Below are 16,974 nucleotides of genomic sequence, written 5' to 3'. Positions count from 1 at the left end.
GGGAGCCCGCCGCTCTGCTACGTCACTGATCACTGGGCAAATCCGCGGGTCTCTGCAGGGGGCGGGGCATCGGGGGCCCAGCCCGGCGGGGGGAGGGGAAAGCCTGCGCGCGGGCGGAGCCCAGGTACGCGGGGCGCGCTCCCGGCGACGGGATGGCGGGACCGGGTTCCGAAACCTGGCGGCTGGTTTGCAGGATTCCGACTGGATCCCTTGCCTCCCCCAGCGCTGGGTCGGCGTCGGAGGGGGCTCTGCGGCGGGGTGGCGCGCACCAGGCGCTCGGCCTCAACTAGGCCTCCTCGCCCCCAACGTGGCCTAAATTCGCCTCCGGAACCCGGAAGGCCCTTAGCAAGCACAGACTTAATGGGCGCTGTTTACAAAAATTAACTGCTGTTTTCGAAGCGCCTGCGACGAGTGAGGGGCCGTACACAGAATACCCTTGAACAGGACGGCGTTACTGTTCCCACCGGACAGAAGGGAACACCGAGTTTCCCAGAGCTCCGGTGCCCGGGCCCCGCTCAGGGCGGCTGTCTTCCTCCTCGGGGCTGGATGCGGGACACTCGAGTCCCTGAGACCCCGGTGGGGAGGGTCCGTGGCGGCTCCGGCGCGTGCGCCCAGGCTCCGCGCCAGCCGCCAACGTGTCTCCGCCCCTAAGGGCGCCGGAAGGTCAGGGTAGGGGTAAGAGGGTGGCTGGCGGGGTCCTAAACCTTAGCACCTGCCCGCCCCTGGCCCTCTCGCGGTGGGCCATTCAGACCTACGCGGCCTTGTTTCTCCACCTCCGTGTGCGCCCCCACCCCCACGCCAGGCAGTCTTCTCTCCCTTTCTGCCGCGGTGCCACTGGAAGCCCCTCTCTGGGGTGGAGGGGTGTTGGCCTCACCCTCTGAACAGGACGCGGGCCGGCCTGGGCTCTGGGTGTGGTCTCAGCACAGCCTGGACACTGCTGCCACCTGGTCTTGTGGTGGGTGTTGTGGAAGAAAGCGTGCGTAAAATGCTCCTTAAGTGTTTCCGTGCTACTGGTGTGTCCTCTCTCTGTCCCTGACCCTTGCCCCACTCAGAGGCCATTCTGTAGCCATAGAGGTCCCCTGCCGTGCTTCAAATTATATGATACCTTCCCTGCCCACTTAGAGACGCAGGAAGACCGTACTTATCTCTCTGAGCCACTTCTGTCTCCGTCCCTGCGCTTCAACCCCTCTGCCCTGAAACACTCTGCCCCTGCCCCTCACACAGCTGCCCTCTTCTTGTTAGCGGCTCAGTTGGCGTCTTAGACAGGCCTTCATTCTGTCACTGTCTTCATGCACGTGTCAGCATTGGAAAGCCTCTTACTCTCCTGTCGGTGTCTCTGCCCGCCCCGCTTGTGCGTCCCATGAGAGTGGACACGTTCCCTGCCTCCTTCCGGGCACCTGCCTGCCACTCAGCAAATGTATGTTGAATGAATGATCTCTGCTTGGGCGTTTCTGGAAGCTTTCTGAAGCTGTGTCAACCGGCCTGGCTGCAGTATTGGTCATGCACTTCAGCACACCATACCTTCTCAGGTCTGAGTTACAGCAGTGGAAATGCTGACTCCAGGCCTTGTTTGGTGGTTAGAGATGGATTTGTAGCAGCATAGGGTAGTACTATCCTCTCTGGCTGCTGCATGTTCAGACTTACTGGCCTCCCGCCTTTCTCGGAACACAGCCAAAATTCCTTCTTCCGGTTCTCTGGTCCGGTGCTCACACCAGAAGGAGTCCAGTGCAGTAAATGCGGCTGATTAGATGTCTGACTTTGGAGTCCAGTCTCTGTTTGGCTCTACATGCGCTTGAATCCTACTCTCAGCTACTTTTGGTGTGACTTTGGAGAGTTGCTCAAACTCTATGTGCCACAGTCTCTTTCTCTGCAAAATAGAGATGGTAGTTCACAGAGCTGCTGTGAGGGTTAAGTAAGATAATACATATTATACCCACTTCACAGAGATGCTGGGAAGATTAAATAAGATAGTACATATAAAACTTCTGGAACGGTGAGTGTTGGGAGGCCAAAGGGTGTAGTATAATTACTTCCATCTGAAATGAGAATCTTTTTTTTTTTTTTTTTTTTTTTTTTTTTTTTTTTTTTAAAGTAGGCTTTATACCCAGCACAGAGCCCAGTTCAGGGCTTGAACTCAAGACCCTGAGATTATGACCTGAGCTGAAATCAAGAGTCGGAAGTTTAACTGAAAGAGCCACCCATGTGCCCCTGAAATGAGAATCTTAAGCAACAGGATGTTGTAAGTATGTTCCTGGAGCAACCCAGGTTTAACCTCAGGAAGAACTAGGGGGTCCCCTCTAAAACTGACTTTGCACAGTATAAATATATTGAGTTAAAATGTGGCATCTGGAAATCTCAAGGCTTTAAGAATATTAGAGTGCTTGCAAAGAGGCCTCCAAACAAAAGTCCTTGAAAATATGAGGTTTCCATTGGTAAAGATGCAAAGCATTTGTCTGAATCTTTCATACGAAGGATGCCTTTGCATCAGGACCAGAATAAATGACTATCTTAAAAAGCTAGAAAAAGCTATCTAAAAAAGCTTAGAAAAAGTTAAAAGTTATCTCTTTTAACCACGGGGATTTCATTTGCTTACATCACCAAAATGCCACCATCTCACCAAGTAAAAGTATTCATGTAATCAATATTTTCAATAATAGCTTTTAGCACCCAGACTATATTCAAACTTCCTGATTTTCTCAAAGATGTCTTTTTACAATTAAGTTGTCTCAATCCCGATGCAAATAAGGGCCACACTATTAAGGAAAAAAATCCCAAACTTGGAAATGGGCAAAATGAAGACTGTGTATGCTTTCTGAGCAACACTGGAGCATTTTCCAACAGGCCCACAAAGCAACGATCTAATTCTCTAGCACAGCCCTGTTGGACTTACCATGGCAGGATTTTTGGAGGACTCTCTATGGGCAGATGTTAGCTTATGGAAAGTGACGTAGATGCAAGTGATTCTTGGTCAGAAACAATGCCAATGAATATTGTTCAGTAGAGATATAAAATACGTGCACTCAATGTGCACGTGTGCTCTGATTTTTGAAATGTCTTTGGAATAGTTCTTTTTTTACTGGTCCCCATGTCAATATAACTTTGATACATGCTCACTTTATATTTGTATAGGACCATTGTTTTTAACTTTTTGAAAATTATCCTTTGACAATATATGGCATTTTATTATTATGTCTTTTAATGTTCTTTTTATCTATAACAATCCTTTAGTTTCACACTATTAATTTGTTGGAGAAACCAGTTTATTTATTCTGTGTTTGAAGGAAGAAAATGATTTTTGCTTCCTAGTTCTGGTGTGCTCCATGCCAGGCTCCTGCAGCTGGCACCTCCCAAAGCACCAGAAACTTCGCTAACATCCAGTGTCTGCAATGCATGATGGTCAGCAAGACACAGCCACCAGCAGCTTCTTGGCACCCCCGCTTGGGTGGCTTTATATTGGAGTGTTCCTGGTGTGAACGGCTTTCTCCTGCACCCAAGACGGTGGATTTCGGGGAAGTTCCAGCAACTTCTCCTGCAGCAGAACCTCTGTGACTATTGTGCCGTCCTGGGAAACACCACACAGACAAGCCTGGAGCCATCTTGGGAGACACCACCACAGACAAGGCTGGATCCCATCCCCTCTGTTTTCTGAGATTCTGCATCCACAAGTATCCCATCTCCTGCTCCAGCATTTTCTACCTTTTCACTAACTCGTGAGCGTAAACATATAATATCTCCTGTTAAGAGAAACATTCCTTGATATCTAAGTTTTTCAATCATTTTTCCTCAGCCAGCCCTTCTCTCATGTCTGTTCCTTATAACTTGAAAATCTTGTCTGTACCTGCTCTCTGCATTTCCTTTCCTCTCAGTCTGTTAAAAACTGTGAAATATACCATGTGTTCAAGAGTATACATAATACGTTATATGTTTTAAAGCGTTAATGGTAAGGTAATAAAGTAGGCTCTGGCATTCATCTCTCATTTAAGAAGTCAGACATTCCCAGTACCTTTCACTGTGTGTCCCTAAGCAGTATTTCACTCGTGGTCTCCCCCAGACATAAGGATCAATCTGCACTTGTGTGATCATCATTCCTTGGTTTTTCTTTATGCTTCTTTTTTATACATGTTTGTAACTCTAAATAGTACCTTGTCTGGTTTTGCCTGTTTTTGAAGTTTCTGTACCTGGAAATCCCCCTGCACGTGTTCTTCTGTGACTTGTCTTTGTTTTTGAGGTTCACCATCTTGATGCATTTAGGTTTGATGCCTTAATTTTCATTGCTGTGTAGTATTTCAGATATGAACAATTTGCATTTTTTTCTTCTTCATTCTACTGTTCCTGGAATTTGGTCTGTCCCCATCTTTTTGCTATTATGGTCAAAACTGCTATAAACATCATCCCACATGTATCCTGGCACATGTACCCATGTGTCCATCAGTTTTGGACCTCTCCCCCATTCATGTATTCACACAATGGAATCCTATTCAATGAAAAACTAATCTCAGCGCAGTTCTCTGTGTACTTTTGGTAAGATCTCCAAGTACATTCCTAAGTGAAAGCAGCAAGATGAGGAACAGTGTATGATAGGCTACCTTTGTATTAAAAAAGAGGATGGAACAAAGACTCTATTGATATTCTCATAAACTAGAAGATACGCAAGAAACTAAAGAAAGATGCTATGTGTCTGAGGACGAGAAGTGAACTGCACAAATGGTGGACAGGAGCAGGGGCAGGACACTTTCCTGTCCCTACTGAGGCAGTGAGTGTTCCTTACAGCAAATGAATAAGTAGGGGAGTGTCAGCAAAGTATGGAAGCCGCACTGTGCCACACGCAAGCGTCCCAGCTCAGCAAAGTACCAAACACAGCTGAACAGAGCCGGCCACGGAAGAACAGGGCTGTGTGTGATGCTGTTCACCCCTCCTCCATCCTCCTCCCTCTTTTTGGACACAGTCCCTGTTTAAAAGTTTTTAAATGTTTATTTAGTTTTGAGAGAGAGAGACAGGCACAGAGCATGAGCAGAGGAGGGGCAGGGAGAAAGGAGACAGAATCTGAAGCAGGCTCCAGGCTCTGAGCTGTCAGCACAGAGCCTGACGTGGGGCTCCAACTCATGAACTGTGAGATCATGACCCGAGCTGAAGTCAGACACTTAGCCGACTGAGCCACCCAGGAGCCCTGATACATCCTCCATTTTGAAATGCTTACTACGTACCCCCCCTAATCATCATGCACCTTTTTTGGGAATGAGAGTATTAATATGCTGCTGCAGACCCTTCCTGCATGAGAGCAGCCACAACTCACTCTGTGCGGGCCCCCAAAAGTGCAGCAGGAAGTCTTCATTAGGCTGCCCCCCAGGAGCTCTGCCTGCTGTCTTCCACGGGAAATGTGCACAGGACGTGTGTCCACTGGAAGAAGTGACCGCTGCTGGGCAGACTACACTTCTGGGGTAAGGTTGTGTTTGGAGCTCTCTAAGCTGCTTCTTAAGGAGAGAAGGTAGCAGGACAGCAAAATGAACCCAGATGTCTTTTTTAAGCCAAACAGAAACAAGCACAAGGTGGTGAGCCAGAGCCTACCATCACTGGCAAAACCTCAACTGCTTATCCCAGAGCTGTTTTTTTTTTTAAATTTTTAACATTTTATTTATTTTTGAGACAGAGACAGAGCATGAACGGGGGAGGGTCGGAGAGAGAGGGAGACACAGAATCTGAAACAGGCTCCAGGCTCTGAGCAGTCAGCACAGAGCCCGACGCGGGGCTTGAACTCACAGACCGCGAGATCGTGACCTGAGCCGAAGTCGGCCGCTCAACCGACGGAGCCACCCAGGTGCCCCAAAGAGCTGTGTTTTAAAAGGAGGCTTCACACCGGGGACAGAGCCTGGCTCGGAGCCCACCTCATCACCCTGAGATAACACCTGAGCTGAGGCAAGAGTCACTTAACCCATTGAACCACCCAGATGCCCCTGTCCTGAAACACAAGTGGTGATGTCCCTCTGCCTGTCTCCATGAACCAGCAGCTTCCTTCTTCCCTCATACTCTCAAGAGATCTTTAGTTTTGCCTTTTATATCAGTAAAGCCCTTTATTTCATGTTATAATCTTTATCTATTAGGAGTTTAACACGTCTTTCCCAAACTGTGCTGGGAATTGTTATCATTTTGTTGGTATTGTGGTCACAGAGGTGTGTAGATTTTGAGTTGGCTGCCAAAACACTATTTTCCACTATAAACCCTATTATTTCTGGGGATGTTTTGCAACTTGTGAATTTCTTTCCCCCAGGGATACATACATAACATTAGGGCAGAAGTATCTGTAAAACTTTTTACTGTTTGTAGAATCATGTGACTACCTTGCTACTAAAATTTTTTAAGACAAATTTTAATAAAATCTCCTGAAGTGGGGGGCACCTGGGTGACTCAGTCGGTTAGGCGTCCGACTTCAGCTCAGGTCACGATCTCACAGTTTGTGAGTTTGAGCCCCGTGTCAGGCTCTGTGCTGACAGCTCAGAGCCTGGAGCCTACTTCAGATTCTGTGTCTCCTTCTCTCTCTGACCCTCCCCCACTCACGCTCTGTCTCTCTCTGTCTCTCTCTCAAGAATAAATAAACATTAAAAAAAAATTTTTTTTTTTTTTAAATCTCTTGAAGGATACAGGGACCCCAATGGCAGCCTTGTTTTACAGCAGCTTGGGCACCTCCAAAGCTTTTTGTCACCAGGGTCCTGTTCAAATGTTGCTTGCTAGGAATTTGGTGCAGATTCATGGGATGTTCTACCTCTAATATCCAAAGAGGTTAGTCAGGTTAATCAGGAGGGTGGGGGCACTTTTCCTTTCTGATTGGAGGCTATAAGACTAACCATCTAGCCTGTCTACATTGTGCAACATCTCTGTGGGCTCTATCTGCATGGTTCCTAAGAAGGACACAGGGCCCTGGATATCATCCTCCCTCAAGGACTACCCAGCTTTAAACAGGTATGCAATGTGATCTTAGTGGGTTCTTCACGGGGGCTACTTCGTGATCGTATCAGTAGCTCACATTGTGCTGAGGTTTATTTAATCCACTCTTGGCATATTACAGACTACCTTGAAACCCTGAGGAAGTAGGGCAAGAGGACATTGCATGACTAGTAACTAAAGGAGCGCTAACCCTGATGAGTAGTCTGTAGAAAAGCAGGTGTTAGGAACGTCCAAGGTTGCATCCCAAGTGTCAGAAAGGCAGCACCCACAGCAATGATATGAGGATCTGCAGGAATAAAGTTGTCCTCTGCTTGTGTGAGCTTCTCAGTCTGCTTTCCCTGGCCAGATGGGGTGGGGGCTGGGTTGTATAGTATCTCATCCACTCTAATTGAATGAAAAGGAGAATTCCCTTTTCACCTTTGGGTTCACAAATCAGTTTCTTTAAGTTTTTCTTTAAATTCTAGTTAGTTAACTTATAGTATAGTATTGGTTTCAAGAGTAGAGCCCAGGGGTTCATCACTTACATATAACACCTGGTGCTCCTCCCAGTAAGTGCCCTCCTTAATGTCCATCATCCATCTAGCCCATCCCCCACCCACCTCCCTCCATCGTCCCTCAGTTTGTTTTCCATCTTTAAGAATCTCTTATGGTATCTTTCCCTCTCCTTCCCCACCCTTCCCCTATGTTCATCAATTTTGTTTCTTAAATTCCACATAGTAAAATCACATGGTATTTGTCTTTCTATGCCTGACTTATTTCACTTAGCATAATACACTCTAGCTCCATCCATGTCACTGCAAATGGCAAGATTTCATTCTTTTTTATGGCTGAGTATATATGATTCCAGTGTGTATGTGTGTGTGTGTGTGTGTGTGTGTGTGTATGTGTGTGTGTGTGTGTACACACACACACACATACACACATATCTTCTTCAGTTGATTCATTAGTCAATGGACAATTGGGCTCTATTCATAACGTGACTATTGTTGGTAGTGCTGCTATAAACATTGGGGTGCATGTGCCCCTTCGAAGCAGGATATTTGCATCCCTTGGATAAATATCTAGTAGTGCAATTGCTGGGTTGTGGGGTAGTTCTATTTTTAGTTTTCCGACAAAACTCCATACTGTTTTCCAGAGCAGCCACACCAGTTTGCATTCCCAACAGTGCAAGAGGTTCCCCTTTCTCTGCATCTTCACCAACATCGGTTGTTTCCTGAGTTGTGAATTTTAGCCATTCTGACAGGTGTGGTGGTATCTCATTGTGGTTTTGATTTTTATTTCCCTGATGATGAGTGATGTTGAGCATCTTTTTATGTGTCTGATTGCCATCTGAATGTCTTCTTTGGAAAAGTGTCTGTTAAAGTCTTTTGCCCATTTCTTAACTGGATTATTTGTTGTTTTTGTTTTTGTTTTTGTTTTTTGTTTTTTTTTTTTGGTTATTAAGTTTAATAAGTTCTTTATAAATTTTGGATACTAACCTTTTATCTGATATGTCATGTGCAAATATCTTCTCCCATCTGTCATTTGTCTTTTAGTTTTGCTGATTGTTTCCTTCTCTGTGCAGAAGTTTTTATCTCGATAGTTCATTTTCGCTTTTGTTTCCCTTGTCTCTGGAGACATGTCTAGTTAGAATTGCTGCGGCCAAGGTCAAAGAGATTTTTGCTTGCTCTCTCTTCTAGGATTTTGATGGCTTCCTGTCTTATGTTTAGGTCTTTCATCCATTTTGAGTTTATTTTTGTGTATGGTGTAAGAAAGTGGTCCAGGTTCATTCTTCTGCTGTCCAGCTTTCCCAACACCGATTGCTGAAGAGACTGTCTTTATTCCATTGGATATTCTTGATCTAAGTGCCTGTTTTTGTGCCAGTACCATACTATCTTGATGAATACACCTTTGTAATACATCTTGAAGTCTGGAATTGTGATGCTTCCAGCTATGGTTTTCTTTTTCAAGATTGCTTTGGCTATTCGAGGTCTTTTCTGGTTCCATACAAATTTTAGGATTGTTTGTTTTAGCTCTGTGAAGAATGCTGGTTTTATCTTGATAGGAATTGCATTGAATATGTAGATTGCTTTGGATAGTATAGATATTTTAACAGTATTTGTTCTTCCAATCCATGAGTCTGGAATGCTTTTCCATTTTTTTCTGTTTTCTTCAATTTCTTTCATAAATGCTTTGTAGTTTTGAGAGTACAGGTCCTTTACATCTTTGGTTAGGTTTATTCCTAGGTATATTATGTTTTTTGGTGCAATTGTAAATGGATTGGTTCCTTGATTTCTCTTTCTGCTGCTTCATTATTGGTGTATAAAAATGCAACAGATTTCTGTATGTTGATTTTGTATCCTGTGACTTTACTGAATTCATGTATCAATTCTAGCAATTTTTTGATGGAGTCTTTTGGGTTTTCTACATAGAGTATCATGTCATCTGCAAATAGTGAATGTTTAACTTCTTCCTTGCTGGTTTGGATGCCTTTTATTTGTTTTTGTTGTCTGATTGCTGAGGCTAGACTTCCAACGCTATGTTGAACAACAGTAGTGAGAGTGGACATCCCTGTTGTGTTCCTGACCTTAGGGGGAAAGCTCTCAGTTTTTCCCCATTGAGGATGATATTAGCTGTGGGGTTTTTGTATATGGCTTTTATGATGTTGAGGCATGTTCCCTCCAATCCTCAAAGGTTTTTATTATGAATAGATGGTGTACTTTGTCAAATGCTTCTTCTGCATCTATTGAAAGGATCATGTAGTTCTTATACTTTCTTTTATTAATGTAGTGTATCACGTTGATTGATTGTGAATATTGAATCACTCTTGCAGCTCAGGGATAAATCCCACTTGATCATGGTGAATGATATTTTTAATGTACTGTTGGATTCAGTATGTTAGTATTTTATTGAGAATCTTTGCATCCATGTTCATCAGGGATATTGGCTTATAGTTATCTTTTTTAGTGGAGACTCTGTCTGGTTTTGGTATCAGGATAATGCTGACCTCAGAGAATGAAATTGGAAGTTTTCCTTCTTTTTCTATATTATGGAACAATTTGAGAAGAATAGGTATTAACTCTTCTTTAAGTGTTTGGTCGAATTCCCCTGTGAAGCTATGTGGTCCTGGACTTTGTTGGGAGATACTTGATGACTGATTAAATTTCTTTGCTGGTTATTGGTCTGTTCAAGTTTTCTGTTTCTCCCTGTTTCACTTTTGGTAGTTTATATGTTTCTAGGAATTTATCCGTTTCTTCCAGCTTGCCCAATTTGTTGGCATATAGTTTTTCATAATATTCTCTTATAATTGTTTGTATGTCTGTGGTGTTGGTTGTGATCTCTCCTCTCTCACTTGTGATTTTACTTATTTGGGTCCTTTCTCTTTTCTTTTTGATAAGTCTGGTTAGGGGTGTATCAATTGCATTAATTCTTTCAAAAAAAAATAGCTCCTGGTTTCATTGACCTATTCTGTTGTTTTTGTTTCTATATTGTTTATTTCTTCTCAAATCTTTATTATCCCCCTTCTGCTGACTTTAGGCGTTGTTTTTTCTTTTTCTAGCTACTTTAGGTGTAAGGTTAGGTTGTGTATTTGGGACCTTTCTTACTGCTTAAGATAGGCCTTAATTGCACTGTACTTTCCTCTGAGACGGCCTTTGCTGCATCCCAAAGGTTTTGGGCTTTTGTGTTTTCATTTTAATTTACATCCATGCATTTTTAAATTTCTTAATTTCCTGGTTAACCCATTCATTATTTAGGAGGATGTTCTTTAACCTACATATATTTGTGGTCTTTCCAGATTATTTCTTGTGGTTGATTTCAAGTTTCACAGCACTGTAGTCAGAAAATATGCATGGTATGACCTCAATCTTTTTTACTTGTTGAGGGCTGTTTTGTGTCCCAGTATGTGATCTATTCTGGAGAATGTCCCATGTGCACTCGAGAAGAATGTAAATTTTGCTGCTTTAGGATGAAATGTTCTGCATATATCTATTAAGTCCATTTAGTCCCATGTGTCACTCAAAACCATTGTTTCCTTACTGATTTTCCTTTTAGATGATCTGTCCACTGCTGTCAGTGGGGTGTTAAAGTCTCCTAGTATTATTGTACATTGTATATTGTAATATATATATATATATATATATATATATATATATATATATATATATGGATTTTTCAAGTTGGGGGCATAAATATTTACAATTGTTAGATCTTCTTGATGGATAGATCCGTTTATGATTGTATAGTGTCCTTCTTGGGAAGGATACTTCTTTGTCTCTTTTTATGGTATTTGTTTTATTTTTATTTTTTAATATGAAATTTATTGTCAAATTGGTTTCCATACAACACCCAGTGCTTATCCCAACAGGTGCCCTCCTCAATGCCCATCACCCACTTTCCCCCCCTCCCACCCCTCATCAACCCTCAGTTTCTTCTCAGTTTTTAAGTGTCTCTTATGGTTTGGCTCTCTCCCTCTCTAACTTTTTTTCCCCTTCCCCTCCCCTGTGGTCTCCTGTTAAGTTTCTCAGGATCCACATAAGAGTGAAAACATATGGTATCTGTCTTTCTCTCTATGACTTATTTCACTTAGCATAACACTCTCCAGTTCCATTCACGTTGCTACAAAAGGCCATATTTCATACTTTCTCATTGCCATGTAGTATTCCATTGTGTATATAAACCACAATTTCTTTATCCATTCATCAGTTGATGGACATTTAGGCTCTTTCCACAATTTGGCTATTGTTGAAAGTGCTGCTATAAACATTGGGGTACAGGTGCCCCTATGCATCAACACTCCTGTATCCCTTGGGTAAATTCCTAGCAGTGCTATTGCTGGGTCATAGGGTAGATCTATTTTTAATTTTTTGACGACTTCCACACTGTTTTCCAGAGTGGCTGCACCAGTTTGCATTCCCACCAACAGTGCAAGAGGGTTCCCGTTTCTCCACATCCTCTCCAGCATCTATATTCTCCTGATTTGTTCATTTTAGCCACTCTGGCATGAGATGGTAGCTCAGTGTAGATTTGATTAGTATTTCCCTGATGAGGAGTGACATTGAGCATTGTTTCATATGCCTGTTGGCCATCTGAATGTCTTCTTTGGAAAAGTATTCATGTTTTCTGCCCATTTCTTCACTGGATTATTTGTTTTTGGGTGTGGAGTTTGGTGAGTTCTTTATAGATTTTTGATACTAGCCCTTTGTCTGATATGTCATTTGCAAATATCTTTTCCCATTCCATTGGTTGCCTTTTAGTTTTGTTGATTGTTTCCTTTGCAGTGCAGAAACTTTTTATCTTCATGAGGTCCCAATGGTTCATTTTTGCTTTTAATTCCCTTGCCTTTGGAGATGTGTCAAGTAAGAAATTGCTGCAGCTGAGGTCAGAGAGGTTTTTTCCTGCTTTCTCCTCTAGGGTTTTGATGGTTTCCTGTCTCACATTCAGGTCCTTTATCCATTTCGAGTTTATTTTTGTGAATGGTGTAAGAAAATGATCTAGCTTCATTCTTCTGCATGTTGCTGTCCAGTTCTCCCAGTACCATTTGTTAAAGAGACTGTCTTTTTTTCCATTGGATATTCTTTCCTGCTTTGTCAAAGATTAGTTGGCCATACTTTTGTGGGTCTAGTTCTGGGGTTTCTATTCTATTCCAATTGGTCTATGTGTCTGTTTTTGTGCCAATACCATGCTGTCTTGATGATTACAGCTTTGTAGTCGAGGCTAAAGTCTGGGATTGTGATGCCTCCTGCTTTGGTCTTCTTCTTCAAAATTACTTTGGCTACTCGGGGCCTTTTGTGGTTCCATACAAATTTTAGGATTGCTTATTCTAGCTTCAAGAAGAATGCTAGTACAGTTTTGATTGGGATTGCATTGAATGTGTAGATAGTTTTGGGTAGTATTGACATTTTAACAATATTTATTCTTCCGATCCATGAGCATGGAATGTTTTTCCATTTCTGGTATTTGTTTTAAAATTCATTTTGTGCGATATAAGTATTGCTACTCCAGCTTTCTTTTGACTTAATTTGCATGACGTATTTCTCCACCTTCTCACTTTCAGTCTGCAGGTGTCTTTAGGTCTAAACTGAGTCTGTTGTAGGCATCATATAGATGGATCTTGATTTTTTATCCACTCTGTCACCTATGTCTTTTTTTAAATTTAAATTTAAATTCCAGTTAGTTAATATGCAATGTAATATTAGTTTTACGTGTACAATTTAGTGATTCATCACCTAAATACAACATCCGTGTCCTCCTTAATACCCTTATCATAACACGTGTCCTCCTTAATACGCTTCACCTCTGTTTTTTGATTGGAGTGTTTAGTGCATTTACATTCAAAGCAATTATTGATAGATATGTATTTATTGCCATTTTATTATTACTTTTGTTTTCGCTTCTGAATTTTTCTCTGATTCTTTCTTTCTTTTATGTTTTGCTTTCTTTAGTGATGTATTTGGATTTCTTTCTCTTCATTTTTTGCATGTTTATTAGTGGTTTTTGATTTGTAGTTACCATTAGGTTTGTATATAACATCTGCATATAGCAGTCTATATTGCATTGATGATTGTTTAAGTTCGAATCCATTCTTTATTCCTCTCCTCCCCAGGTTTTAGGTATGTGGTGTCATACTTTACATTCTCTTATTTTGTGTTTCTTGGCTGATTTTTTAAATAGAAATATTCATTTTACTGCTTTTGTGTTTCCTACTGTTGTGTGACTTTTGGTTTTTCCACTCAAAGAGTCCATCTTCAAATTTCTTGCATACTGGTTTAGTGGTCACTAAATTAGTGGTTTTTGTTTGGTAAACTCTTGATCTCTCCCATTCTGAATGACAGACTTGTTGGACAAAAGATTCTTGGTTACAGTTTTTTCCCATTCAGCACGTTGAATACATCCTGCTATTCCCTTCTGGCCTGCCAAGTTTCTGTGTAGAGATCTGCTGCTAACCTGATGTTTTCTTTTGTAAGTTAGTGACTTCTTTTGTCTTGCTGCTTTTAGGACTTTTTTATCACTATATTTTGCCAGTTTAAGCAAAATATGTTTTGCTGTGGGTCTGCTTTTGTTGGTTTTGATGGACATTCGATGTGCCTCCTGGATCTGATGTCTGTTTCCTTCTCCAGATTAAAGAAGTTTTTAGCTATTATTTCCTGAAATAAATATTCTGCCCATCCCCCCTTCTCTCTCTTCTTCTTCTGGGACTCCTATGGTATGAATGTTATTATGTTGGATTGAGTCACTGAGGTCCCTAAATCTATTCACGTTTTGCATAATTATTTTTTTCCTCTCTTTTCCTCAGCTTGATTACTTTTCATTACTCTGTCTCCTAGGTCATTAAGTCATTCCTTTTCTTCTTCTTTGCTGCTGTTCATTCCATCAGGTGTGTTTCTCATTTTGTTTATTGAGCCCTTTATCTCTGCTATGTTGGTCCTTATCTCTGTGTTAAGGGACTCACTCATATTCTTCACTCTTTTCTCAAGCCCAGTGAGTATCCTTATGATCATTGCTTTACATTTTCTATCAAGCAGGTTTCTTAGATCTGTTTTGCCTAGATCTCTGGCTGTGGCTTGTTCCTTTCTTTCATTTGGGGTAAATTTCTCCCTCACCCTGTGTGGTTTGCCTCTCTCTGTCTGTTCATGTGTATGAACTCACTAAGCTGTGTCTCCTGCTTTTGGAAGTAGTGACTCAGTGAGGAAGAGGTCCTGGAGTGCCTGCAGTGCAGTGTCTCTGTTCACCATGACATGGAGAGCTTTGGTCTCTATCCCATGGTGTTGCTCCTGCCCCGCTGTTACCCCAAGAGTAACACACTTTTCCTTTCTGCCTATTGTGGGCTGTGCTTCCTGTCTGTGGTGTGAGCGGGACCCAGGCAGGCCAGCCCTGAGGGGATGTGCTCACTAGAGATCTTATATTGGGCCACGAATCCTATGCTGGATCCCCTGAAGTGCTGGGTGGCTGGAGGCTGCACACCAGGGTGGCTGGGGGCAGGCAGCTGGGCACAGTGTGGTGGCTGAGAGTGGCCCTCCACTCAGCTGTGTTTCTGACATCTGGGCCTTACACTTGATGGTGCCTGGGGGTGCATGACTGAATGTGGCTCTGGGGCTGGGTGGGCTGCATGCACTGCTTTAGCAACATTTTCCCATAGCCCTGGACAAAGGTGAATAGTGTCTGTGCATCCCTGCCTCCCCCAGGTAGTCCTGTGTTAATGGGGGGGGGGGCGGTGGGAAGGGAGAGGAAAATGGCACCTGCCAGCTTCCTTGATTTTAGAGAAATCAGTACTAGCAGATATGTCTCTTGTTTGCCCCTGACATTGTGTAAACTGCTCTTTGCATATTGTCTCTCTGTGCAGGCTGCTGTCTCTTCTAGGGCGATGACCCAGCTATCACTCACCCTCCAGGCTTGCCTGGTGATGAGTCAGCTGACTTTTAAAGCTCCAGGATCCAAGTCCCACTGGCTTTAAAAACTCAGCCTGTCTGGTTTTTAAAGCCAAACATTATGGGGACTAGTTTTCCCCATATGAGCTTCCTCCCGCAAGGACCAGTTTCTCTGCCCTCCTCGTGTGCACAAGGCCCTCCATCTGCCTCCATCTCCGACCTTCCAAAACCTTCAGGTGCAGCTTCTTCTCTAATTTAGTTGTGGACTTTGTTCTCTCAGTGTTTGCATTGTGCTCTGATTTATTGACTTGGGTGTGCATGATACCTGGCTGTAAACGTGGGATGGGGTTACCTCAGGGTCCTCCTACTCTGCCATCTTCCCAAGCTCCCCAGAGTGGACTTGTGATCCAGGGTGGTCATATCCAGAGACCACTCATACCAGCTTTCATGATTTAGATTATGACAGTTGGGTCTTTGGAGCTGATGATATAGAGATGAGATTTTGAACTTGAGTTGATGATGTAAGGGCTTGAGACTTTTAGGAATGTTAGAATGGGGTGAATATATTTTGCATATGGAGTGGACATAAATTTTGGGGAGCCAGAGGGTAGAGTGTGGTAGGTTGAATAATGGGCTTCAAAGGTATCAATGTCCTAATCCCCAGAACCCGTGACTGTTCTCTTTGATGACAAAAAGGACTTTGTGGATGTGATTAAGTCAATGATCTGAAGATGAGGAGAATGGCCTGGATTGTCCAGGTGGGCCCTGGATGCAACCACAAGCGTCATTGTACGAAGAATGAAATTTGACTGAGGAAGAGAAGACTTGAGTGGTGTGAGCATGGGAGGAGCCATAAGCTGAGGGACACAGGTAGCCCTTGGACTCTGAAAAAGGTAAAGAAATGGATGCTCCCCTCAGAATCTCTGGAAGGAAGCAGCTCTACTGACATCTTGCTGTCAGTCCTATAAGACTCATTGTTATGGCTTTAAAGTTAACTGCAACACAGAATGGATGTTCATTACACACATCCAGGGATGCAGATGTATGAAATGTGCATCCCTAAAGCACATTTCATGGCAAATATTAGCCAAGGATACATACAGTAAATTCATAACAGATGTGTAGCTCCCTGTAAGTTGCATTCTGACCCTGTCACATATGTGTCATCAAAGATATTAGTGACTATTCAGATAAGCTCTCAACATCAAGATGGTGATGTTAGAGAATCTAGTATAAATGGAATTTCACAGATTCTAAATTAGGAATGATTTTTTTTAAAATTTATAATGTTTCTGTTTTTCTTTTTTGGAGAGAGCCTGAGGGAGGGATGGGGGAGAGAGCAGGAGACACCGAATCTGGGGCAAGCTCCAGGCTCTGAGCTGTCAGGACAGAACCTGACGCAGGGCTCAATCTCATGGGCTGCAAGATCATGACCTGATGGGAAGTCGGACGCTTAACTGACTAAGCAACCCAAGCGCCCCAGGAATGATAGTTTATTGGCAAAAAAAGATAAATTAAAGATAGCGTAGAGGATGTCAACTTTTCATTGAAATATTCTTCACACATTTGTTGTATTAGTTTTAGGCATACTTTGTAGTCATTCCATATGTCTATAAATTATGTTTTACTTCAGCACAAGTGTAGCTATCCTGTGAAAGCATGCAACAATATTATTACAGAATTGACTCTA

At 42.8% G+C, this 16,974-nt stretch overlaps 1 long non-coding RNA gene across 2 annotated transcripts; it reads left to right on the top strand.

Annotated features, from left to right (window-relative positions):
- Positions 1 to 133: 133 nt before the first annotated feature.
- Positions 134 to 6,233, top strand: LOC109260849 (uncharacterized). Of its 2 annotated transcripts, none has more exons than XR_002077177.2 (4): positions 134 to 1,907; positions 1,958 to 1,993; positions 2,096 to 2,239; positions 3,307 to 6,233. It is a non-coding gene; the product is annotated as an uncharacterized LOC109260849 (long non-coding RNA). The 2 variants fall into 2 exon arrangements; XR_002077178.2 differs by having other exon boundaries at positions 2,093 to 2,239.
- The last annotated feature ends 10,741 nt before the right edge of the window (positions 6,234 to 16,974 follow it).

This window comes from Panthera pardus, unplaced genomic scaffold (assembly GCF_024362965.1).
Source record: "Panthera pardus isolate Hobbes unplaced genomic scaffold, ASM2436296v1 HiC_scaffold_17, whole genome shotgun sequence".
Taxonomy (NCBI): Eukaryota; Metazoa; Chordata; class Mammalia; order Carnivora; family Felidae; genus Panthera; species Panthera pardus.
This window is presented reverse-complemented; position numbering and strand designations above follow the sequence as displayed.